Source organism: Camelus bactrianus, chromosome 15, assembly GCF_048773025.1.
Source record: "Camelus bactrianus isolate YW-2024 breed Bactrian camel chromosome 15, ASM4877302v1, whole genome shotgun sequence".
NCBI classification, from domain to species: domain Eukaryota; kingdom Metazoa; phylum Chordata; class Mammalia; order Artiodactyla; family Camelidae; genus Camelus; species Camelus bactrianus.
In genome coordinates this window covers 16,716,655-16,727,647 of record NC_133553.1, presented here as the reverse complement: position 1 = coordinate 16,727,647, position 10,993 = coordinate 16,716,655, and positions in this window count along the sequence as shown.

Genomic DNA, 10,993 nt, shown 5'->3' with positions numbered 1-10,993 from the left:
CTAGGTTTTGGCTGTAAGTCAGAGTCCCATCCTTAGGGAATTAGGTCTCGTTAGTTGCTGGACTTGGAGAAAATCTCTTTTTTTTAAAATTTATTTATGTATTTATTTATTATTTTTATTGAAGCATAGTCAATTTACAATGTTGTGTAGGAAAACAGTATGGAGATTCTTAAAAAGCTAAAATTAGACTTACCAAATGACCAGCAATTGCATTCCTGGGCATATATCTGGAGGAAAGTAATTTGAAAAGACACATTCACCCTAATGTTCACAGCAGCACTATTTACAAGATATGGAAGCAACTTAAATGCCCATCAACACATGAATGAATAAGAAAGTTGTGGTATGTACACACAATGGAACACTACTCAGCCATAAAAAAGAATAAAATAATGCCATTTGCTGCAACATGTATGGACCTGGAGAATGTCATTCTAAGTCAAGTAAGCCAGACAGAGAAAGAAAAATACCATACGACATCGTTTATATGTGGAATCAAAACAAAAATGACACAAATGAACTTACTTACAAAACAGAAACAGACTCACAGACATAGAAAACAAACTATGGTTACCAGGGGGAGAAGGGGGTGGGAAGAGATAAATTGAGAGTTTGGGATTTGCACATACTGACTACTACATATAAATTAAATAAACAGCAAAGTTCTACTGTACAGCACAGGGAACTATATTCAGTACCTTATAATAACCTATAATGAAAAAGAATATAGAAAAGAATATATATATATATATATATATATATATATATATGTATAACTGAATCAGCATGCTGTGTACCAGAGAAAATCTTTTTCTCTCTGAACTTCATGCATAAGAACGGAAATACTTCCTGTCTTGAAGTTTTGCTGTGAAGAAAATAGATGACACATTAAGTATGTCTAATTTTGCACATAATAGATTCTCAATAAAAGGTGGTAATTCTTATTTCTATTCATCTCAGAAATTTATTATGGGAAGAACACTCAAATACATGACAGCAGTTTAAAATGTCACTATATGTTTAACTTGCGATTCCAACCAGACCGATGAAAGCAGAAATCTGTCTACTGCTTCCTCTCTGCAGATGATACTGTATTTTGCCCCATTTGTTTTCTCCTTTCCACCTCGAGTCTCTTTGGAACTTTCCCCTCCTCTTCCATCTCCTACCTTGGAGAAAGTAGGGCCCCACCACCTGCCCAAAGTCTACGTTCTCTTGCCTTGAGTCCACCCACCTGCCTGCTCCAGCCCTGGGACTGTCTACCTCTCCCTCTCCGACCCCCTCCTGATGTCTTCGATGTGTGCAAAGATGTCTGGGAGAGAGAGAATCTCAAGAAACTCTTGTGTTAAGCCTTCCTGGTGCACAATCACACTTGCAGCAGCAGGGCATCCTGGGGCCAGAAACTCACCAAAATAGTTTTATTCCCGGGATTTACCAAACAGTACCGTGAGCCCTTCCAGGCTAAACCCATCTTCTGCTCACTCACCTGGTCTGTGGCCTTGGGGAAGGGACTCTGCATATTTCTGGAATTCTTACTCCCTGTCACTTATGATCCCTGGCATGTTGCCCAGAGATGACATGAGTTTTAGCTCCTGAGGCAGACCAGAGAATAAGGCACAGGAACCTGCCCACCTGGGAGCTGCCGGGGCCTCCCACAGCCCAGAATTCACACGTCGTAAACCCGCCTCTCGTTGTCGAATGGGAAAGCCGAGGCCACGCAGTCGGCTGCTGGACGCGATTTGCTTGTTGTCTTAAAACTAAGCCGAGAGGTGAGCGGCACACGGCCTCTGGGTCAGGATTCTGGAGCCCGAGTGCTCAGATTCAGGACTCTTCTGTCCAGTTCTGTCGAGCATCAGTTGCAATGCCCTTGGGCAGATTATTTAACTTCTCTGGGCTCCAGTTTTTTGGAGTGGGGAAAGCAACGTGTACATTTGTTGCAAAGAGTAAATGAATTACGACCTGTACGTCACTTAGAAGGCAGTGGGCACCGGACAGGCGCAGGGGCCACGGCCGTCGCTCCTGCTGTGGTGCTGTTGTGGCAGCTGCTCAGCTCCCTTTGAAGGGCGAGACTTTAGGGACCCGTGGAGGTGGGTTGGGCCTCGGGGGGGGGGTCACCTGGAGGGTTGTGTCCTTGGAGTTCATCCGTCAGGGCACCTAACACTGACTGCTGACGCAAACTATCAAAACCTCGATGGGACATAAGAGGGTGCATTTCCCCTGGGGTCACAGACCAGCTGTTTAGCAGGTGCCTTTGTGGTTCAGGATTCTGGCTCCTTCCATCTGGTAGTTCCCAGAATCCATTAGATCCTCCTCAGGCTCTTCCGATGGATACCTCCCTTCAGATAGTCAAGGACGAGAGAGGGAGGGAGAGAGGGGAGGGCTCGGTCACACGGGGCATCTCGATCTCCGAGCTCTCAGGTAGTTTACCCTGCACCATCCTTCCTTCCATTATCTCACGCTCAGCCACATGGCCCCCAGCGAACTGGGTCACTGGGAGAGCAAGTGACGGGTTGGGTTCCAGCCAGTCTCTGTTACAGAGAGGACCGTGTGAGGGAGGGGACAGCCTCGATGGAAAAGAATCAGAGACCCCAGCTGGTCCCCCACGTTATTCTGCGTGGGCTTTCCCTCACTGACACCTTCTCAGTAGCTTGGTGCAGCAAAAACATTTTCCACAAAAGCACGTTTGCGCCCAACAGACCTACGTGTGAATCCCAGACCACCCTTTCTCCAGAGATGAGCCATATGAACTGAAGAATTCACTGAGGTTCAGGTTTACCTCGTGGACCGGGATGACAAAATTGGCCTTGAAGCATTGCTGTGAGAGCATTGGACGATGTTCTGTAAAGCCGTTTCAGGTATGTTTTCCTGTGGGGAGATTCTTGGAGGTTCTGTCAAACCCCCCACCTTCACAGGTTTCAGTCTCAAGGAAGGGCAGCCGCCAGCTAGTGTGCACTATTTCTCAGCGCTGACTGATACAAAGAGTGTTTTTAGAGCTTGAAGCAAGACGATACATTTAAAAGCAGGACTTCAGGGAGAAAAAGAGAGAATAAGAGATCTTCTAAAACATTTTTCAGAAGAGAGTATAGCTCAAAGTTTTGGAGCAGGCACTTAGCACACAGGAGGTCCTGGGTTCAATCCCCAGCACCTCCTCTAAGAATAAATAAACACACCTAATTACCTACCCCCAAAGAAAACAACAAAAAAAGTTTTAATTTAAAATTTTTTCTTGACTATGTCAAGAATCAGATGTGAAAAAGCCAGATCATAGAGGTTTGTACACGGTGCAGCACATTTCCTTATTTCTGCCCCTGACATTTCTGCCTCTGGGCCATGACACCTAACCGACTTAGTGGATGAGGAAGGGTTGTTGTGGAGAACTGACAGTCCTGAGTAGCCCTGTTTCTAGGGCGCTGTGATGGGCGGAGAAGGCTGCAGGGGAAGATAGCAGACTCCGGGTGTCCCATGCACCCCAGCACGGTGGGAGAGGCAGCTGGAGCCACACGCGGGTGGACACGGAGAAGCTCAGGGACAGGGAGGGCGGTGGAATGATGCCAGGGTATCATTTATGTGGAGGGTCAGCTTGAGAGAGTCTAGGGAAAACCCTTCCAACAGCCACTGGCCTCCTGAGTAGGAAAGGGCCCGGGGTCCACAGCAGCACCTGGAGGCGAGGGGCAGAGGCAGTGCCACCTGCTCCCCGTGGTCCGCGTGTGACAGGCCTTCTTATAGCCCAGGTCAGGGGACATGGCCCCCATCAAGGTGAAGAGGCCGAACAGCCTGAGATGGTAAAACGGGGAAATGCCAGGTACACGCGCTCCACTGGTGAATCCTCGAAACCCAAACGGCCAGACGGGGCCCGCTGCGCCCGAGCTGCTGAGATAACCAAGCAGGCCGGCCACCTGCAGCACAAACCAGCGGCGATGGCACCGCGTCTGCTGAACTGAACGCACATGCGCCTTCCGTAGGCGACCCCCCCCCCCGCCCCCGCCCCAGGCTGCGGGGAAGACTGAGCAATCACAGCCCCGGCACCGACAGATGTATCATCATTTTAAATAGAAAGTAAACTTTATTTAAATTATGTATCCTCAATAAATTGAGGAAACGGTGTGGCTTCTCCACCTGAAGATTAAATAAGATGAGGCAAGTGCACTGCCCGAGAATCGCCCCCCCGGCGCACAGCGGGGAGGAGCTGTGTGTCCGGAGCCACCGCTGTGACGTCCATGAGGGGGCGCCCCGGGTTCCGAGGGGCCTGCAGTTCTCCAGGCTTGTACTGCTGAGTGACCGGTGCTGCCTTCCACCCAGAGAAGGGAAAGCAGAGCGGGACAAATCCCAGGAGGGAAGAGTCGGGTCACCGTCCTTGAGCTGCTTTTGGAGTACTAAGTGTAAACGCGGAGCCGCTTCGTGGGAAGCTCTGCGCAGGAGATGCAGTTCACGAGACGAGTCTGCGCGGACGCTGGTTACAGGCACAGGCGGGGCTGAGACCGCCTGGGGTGCAGGACGGGAGGACGGAGCTCAGGTCCTCCCTACCCAGACGGGACAGCCGGGTCATGAGAATGAGGCCACCAAAGGCCAGAGAAGGAGAAAACACGGAGTCCTGGTCACCAAGGCAGAGACTATTTCAGGAAAAGGACAAACATCTTCAAGGTATGTTTTCAAGAGTCATCTTTTTTTTTTTCCATCTCCAAGCAACATCTATCTAATCGAGAAAATGTACTTGGTTATCTTTTAATAGAATGGAACTTGTGTTTCTATGGGAAGGACTCCATGTAATTTCAGAGTCTCTCGGTGTCAGACTGAGTGTCAACCTCTCTGAATGCCATTTTTCTAAGCACAAAGTGGGGATTTTAAGGATCACAGGTTCCCCTACAAGGCTGTTGTAAAAGCAATGAGATAACTGTAGACCGAAGTCCTCCTGATGTCACAGGCACGTGTGTGCTTGTCTTTACCACCTGCCACGCCTTCCTCAAGCTCAGGGGCACGCTCTTGTAAAACTGTACTGAATAAATTGTCTAATTAGTGAATGAATATACGAAACTTGCTCATTAAGTCTTTCAAATGTGTGATTCATGTACAGACAGCATGTTTCTACTTTACCGATATTCCAACAAATTGCCAAGAAAGGAAAATTTTGCTTTTGTTATAGATGGTTTGTCTACAAAGTCATCTTCCAGTCCTTCGTCCTTTTGCCCATTTCATGTAGTTCGCACAGTCCTGCATTTCAGCAGAAAAGAAAACCCTTCGGTGTTGCTTTATAATGGAACTAAGTGAATGATTCACAACTACATTTTTACTTAGTTAAGAAGTGAACCTCTCCAGCATTCGTCATTTGTGGACTTTTGAATGATGGCCATTCTGATACCTCACTGTAGTTTTGATTTGCATTTCTCTGATAATTAGTGATATTGGGCAGTTTTTCATGTGTCTGTTGGCAATTTGTATGTGTTCATTGGAGAATTGCTTGTTTAGTTCTTCTGCCCATTTTTGGATTGGGTTGTTTGTTTTTTTCTCATTAAGTTGTATGAGCTGTTTATATATTCTGGAAATTAAGCCCTTGTCAGTCTCATCTTCTGCAAATATTTTCTCCAATTCTGTAGGTGGTTGTTTTGTTTTGCTTATGTTTCCTTTGCTGTGCAAAAAGCTTTTAAGTTTAATTAGGTCCCATTTGTTTATTTTTACTTTTATTTCTATTGCTTGGGTAGACCGCCCTAGGAGAACACTGCTGAGATATATGTGAGATAGTGTTTTAACTATGTTTTCTTCTAGGAGATTTATTGTGTCTTGTTTTAGGTCTTTAAGCCATTTGAGTTTATTTTTGTGTATGATGTGAGGGAGTGTTCTAACTTCATTGATTTATATGCTGCTGTCCAGCTTTCCCTACACCATTTGCTGAAGAGACTGTCTTCTTTTTTCCATTGTATGTTCTTGCCTCTTTTGTCAAAGATTTGACCAAAACCATAAATCCTGGAGAGGCTGTGAAGAAAAGGGAACCCTCCTACACTGTTGGTGGGAATGTAGTTAAAGTAGTTGTAGTATATTTATACAATGGAATACTACTCAGCCATAAAAAATAATGAAATAATGCCATTTGCAGCAACATGGATGGACCTGGAGAATGTCATTATAAGTGAAGTAAGCAAGAAAGAGAAATAAAAATACCATATGAGATCACTTATATGTGGAATCGAAAAAAAAAATAAACAAATGAACTTATTTGCAAAACAGAAACAGACTCACAGACATAGAAAACAAACTTATGGTTACCAGGGAGGGAAGGGAATGGGAAGGGATAAATTGGGAGTTCAAGATTCGCAGATACTGACTGGTATATATAAAATAGATAAACAAGTTTATACTATATAGCACAGGGAACTATATTCAATGTCTTGTAGCAGCTTATGGTGAAAAAGAATAGGAAAAAAATATGTTTATTCATGTATGACTGAAGCTTTGTACTGTACACCAGAAATTGACACAACATTGTAAACCGACTATACTTCAATAAAAAAATACAAGAAATAAAATAAATAAAAAAAATAAGTGAACCTCCCTAAAGAGAAATTGTGCAATTTGAAATACCAGTCCCAATTAGCCAAGCTTCCAAGTTCTATGCTTCTTATTTGGTTTTCAATTTTTTTTCAGATGTATTTTTACATTCTACTTGCAGTTTAGTGATTCATATCTTTACCAATCAATCATCTGTTTTTAAAAATCTATCGACCTACCTCATTTATCTTACTGGAACATCAAGTCTGTAAGAGAGATAGCAAAAATACTGTCTGCATAATCTACCTTCATTTTAGAATTTTCCCAGCTACTTCACACAACATGCTTGTTAAAGAAATGTTTGTTCAATGAATGAAAAAAATGAGTGGGTGAGTAGACAAATGCCAAAGAAAGAGAAAGCTTGTGCTAATTTACACTTTTTCTGTTTTTCAGAGTCAGACTAAGTAGTAGAACTAACGTGATGGGCAGCATTGCTTATATCTCAACACGTAATTTTTTTTATTATTCTGGGCAGGAGAAGAGCTACATGGAAAGAGACGATCCATGAAAGCGACTAGCCCTTACTTTCCGCCTGTTTATTTCCTGGGTGTGGAACTCCCACTACTCAGGAATTCATGTTCCTACGTGGCCCCGGGCTCTACTGAAAGCATGTTGTTTTTCTCTAAAATGGTTTAACCTTTTTTTGACACTTGAAGATCAAAATTTAAGGCCTTTTAATTTCTAAGATTTAGGATCAGGTCCAGTAAACATAACGCCATCTGACAACATAAATTCTTTCAAATCTTCTCTGTTTCTGTCAGAGGGAGACACATGCCACAGGTTAGCAATTTGCCTGTCAACAATCTCTCAGCCTTCTCTCCGCCTAGTTGAACTGCCTCCAAGTAAATCGTGAAGGTATTACGTATCTTTTCACTTCTCTCCGATTTGAGAATCACAAAACCCTAAAGGGTCTTTAATTTTGAAAAGGCTGTGTATTTTATTTTATTTTATTTTTTCTTGAAATTATATATCCTTAAACAGATTTTGTTTTACTCCAGGATATCTTGATGCAACTCTTGATGTGAAAAGCTGGTGAGATTTTTTTAAATCAATGGCAATTATTTATCTGATTTGCATTTTCAGCCTAAAGAGAAGGACAGTTCTTGACTGTTAATAAACTAATCTTGTGTTGTCTCTTATTTTAAAGTTTAAAAAAAATATATTTCATAACATTGACTCATTTGGTCTGTGATCAGAAGAACAGAGATCCATTGTCCCACATTAGAAATAGGGAAACAGAATTCAGAGGGGTTAGGTGACTCTCCTGAACTCCCACAGCTACTGGCAGAAATGTGAGTGGCACATGGCGCTCCTCTGTCTTGTTCTGACACTTTCTGCACGAGGTGCTGGCACAGCCTCCAGCTCTCCGAGGCCCCATGGAGAAAATAAAGGTGCTTCTGCTCCAGGGCTAATCCTGCATGGGGCTGGGCTCCACTGAAGGCCTTCAAGGTTAAGATGCTGCTCACTGCTATAAGATATTCTCTATAATTAAAGCAATTCTAGACAGTTTCTGTCACTTGCCAGTCGATGTTTATCATAAACACTATATGAAAAAGGATTGGAATGCAAAGGATTCCAATTTTCTCATCAGTCATATCTACCTTCATGAACTTGCACAGGTGGGAAATTAGGTAAGAGACGTTCCTCCCACAAGGACCAAAGTATGTGGGGGGACATGCATGTGCCAGGCTCTCTTCTAGATGCTGGGGAAGTGCGGGAAGCAAGGCTGAAAGGCTTTTGCCAACATGTTCTCGTGGAAGAACGTCAAATGTGGAGGATGACATGAGTGCTATTTGCTCCTACTGTCCTCTCTCCACAGGGAGAGCTATGACTCCCTGTTTGCAGGGGATACGGGGCGCTGGACTACATCATGGCTCTGACTTGTGTCTTCAGTTAACTGTCTGTTTGCAACTGAGGTATTTAAATACATTGGCTCCCAGTCTTGTGTCCTGAGCGGCAGGCACGGCTGGCCGGCACTGAGCGCCCTGAGCTCGGACCTGGGCAAAAAGCCTGCAGCTGAGAGTGGAGCCCCAGAGACCTCTGGTGCAGCTGGGTCTCCTGCTCCACCAGAAGGTCAGCTCAGGCTCGGAGAAGAACCAGATGGGCACTGCATCTCTCTGAAGAACATCTGACCGAAGCCCTCCGTTAGGGGTTTGCTCCATCCCCACCATCAACAATGCAACTCACCAGACATCCACGAGTACTTTCCATGTTTCATGTTGAACTTCATTTTTTGTAGTCTTCTTCGGATTGTCTGATTTTTTTTTTCTAATCTGTTATATGTAATAAAAAGGAAAACATTCTGATTTATTCTCTGGCATAGAAAAAGATAAGATGATCTGTGTGATTTCAGGGCGCCTCACAAAAATGTGTTATCGTGTAGATAAAGGGGTGCTGTGGAGCGCTGCGGCCCGCTCCCACTGGCTTTTAGAACCAAATTGAAACCAAGTCAAATATTCAGGAATTTTGTGAGCCAGGTGTTCCTGCATTGGTAGCTTGAAATTGGCCGCAGCGGGAGTATTTACAATGCAGAAATTGGAAAAGACTACAAATCAAAGTTCTTTCTTCTCCCCGGAGGGCCTGTTCACTTAAGCCCCCTGGCTGCAAGTACATGGAACAAGTTTATATTTAGTCACACTTATTTGGGAAAAGGGGAAAAATTCCAAACACAGTATTTTTTTAAATCATAGGAGCATAGTTTAAAGTTGAAATGAAATAATGTGCAGTTTTTCAGATGAAATCTAGTATGTGGCAAAAGTCTTTTAAAATCTGCTATGTGTGTATAAGCGATGGCACAGATTTGACGGTGGGGCAAGTTCATTAGCTTTAATTTTTTCACATCTGAAGCAAGTGGCAGCTCACGGGGGCTCCCGACCAGCCGGTCTCTGACGCACAGTGTCTCCCCTGTGTCACGGAGCACCTGTGTGGTCCTTGGTTGAGCTCCCTATTTCCTGACCCTCTTTGGTGCCAAACTAGGTTCTCAGGAAGCTCTACCTCCAACCTGGGGGCCACAATCCTTCCATGGCCTCCCTGGCCTGAAATCAGAAGCCCCTGGAATCCTCCGTAAGTGTGTCCATGTGGATTAACACATTTGTCACTTTCATTAGATGGAATTTTGTATTATTCTCTCTTGCCTTTGTTTTGTTGTTACCACTTTTAGAGAGAGGCAGAGCCATGTTTACCATTTTGAAAATCAAATTTAGAAAACTATTTTATTGAAAAAAATCTTAACTTTTAAAAATATTTTGTCTTTAATTGTTTAATTAACTAGTTTACTTAGCGGGGAGGTACCTAGGCTTATTTATTTTTTAATGGAGATACTGGGGATTGAACCCAGGACCTTGTGCACGCTAGGCATACAGTCTACCACTGAGCTACACCCTCCCCGGAACAGGTTTTATGTTATCTGTTTCTGTATGGGAATGATATATCCAAATACTGGATGGTTGTTGATAAAGCAGACCTCTTATATTCCATACTGGAAGTTTTCATCAGAGAATGAACATGAGCTGCCAGTTACCCCAGAGTTGACTGAATGGGATGCGGTGTATTTGCAGGGGCAGGGCTGAATGTATTTAATTGGACATTTCCAAAGCATCTGAGGACATGGCAGTGCATAAAACCTGCGTAATTATTCTACGCACTGGATATGAGAGAAGACAGTTAATCCCGCCCCTCATCTGCTTGCTCTGAGTGCGAGACCGTGTGCTGTTTTCACCGCGGAACTCCCAGCGCCCGGGACGGCGTCTGGGGCGCGCTGGACGTCTGGTCCCTACTCATCGACAGGGAAAGATAGACGATACCAAGCAAGTCATCGCTGCCTCCCGGAATAAAATCCTCAAGTTACACAGTTTGGAAGGCAGTTGCTGTGGTAGGAAGAACACAGGTTTTGAAGTCAGTCAGACTTTTGTCAAAATCCTTGATAACATATTAGCATGGATGAGATGTTTACTGTTTTCGATCTTTGTTTCATGTGACGTGGAGATCGTAACTATATCATAAAACCCCTGTGACTGCAAATCAGAAACTACATGTAAGGTGCTATGAACTGTTTGAAGTACAAACTGTATTTGCAGCATTAGCGCATGACTTACCACACGGGGTGCTTGGATGAGTGTGAATTTCCCGCCCTCTCCCTGGGGATCTGGGGCCCCATCTCAGGGAGGACTTGACCTGCTAATGGGGGAGGGGTTCCATTCAGGACCCCGGCGGGGGGAGCCACAGGCGCTGTCCATTACAGACGTCTGGGAGGAGGCTGGTAGGACACTTACTCGTGGAAATCGTTCATAGGTTTTATTTTAATGCTGCATCCGCACTGTGCAGAAAAGATGGACGGAACACAGCCCGCTTCTCATGACTGTGGGTTAAGTTTCAGTGCTTGTTAGTGGTAGTTCCCTGGGCACATGGAGCAGGAAAAGACACGCGCGAGTCAGGAAGAGGAAGCTCCGTGTGCAGG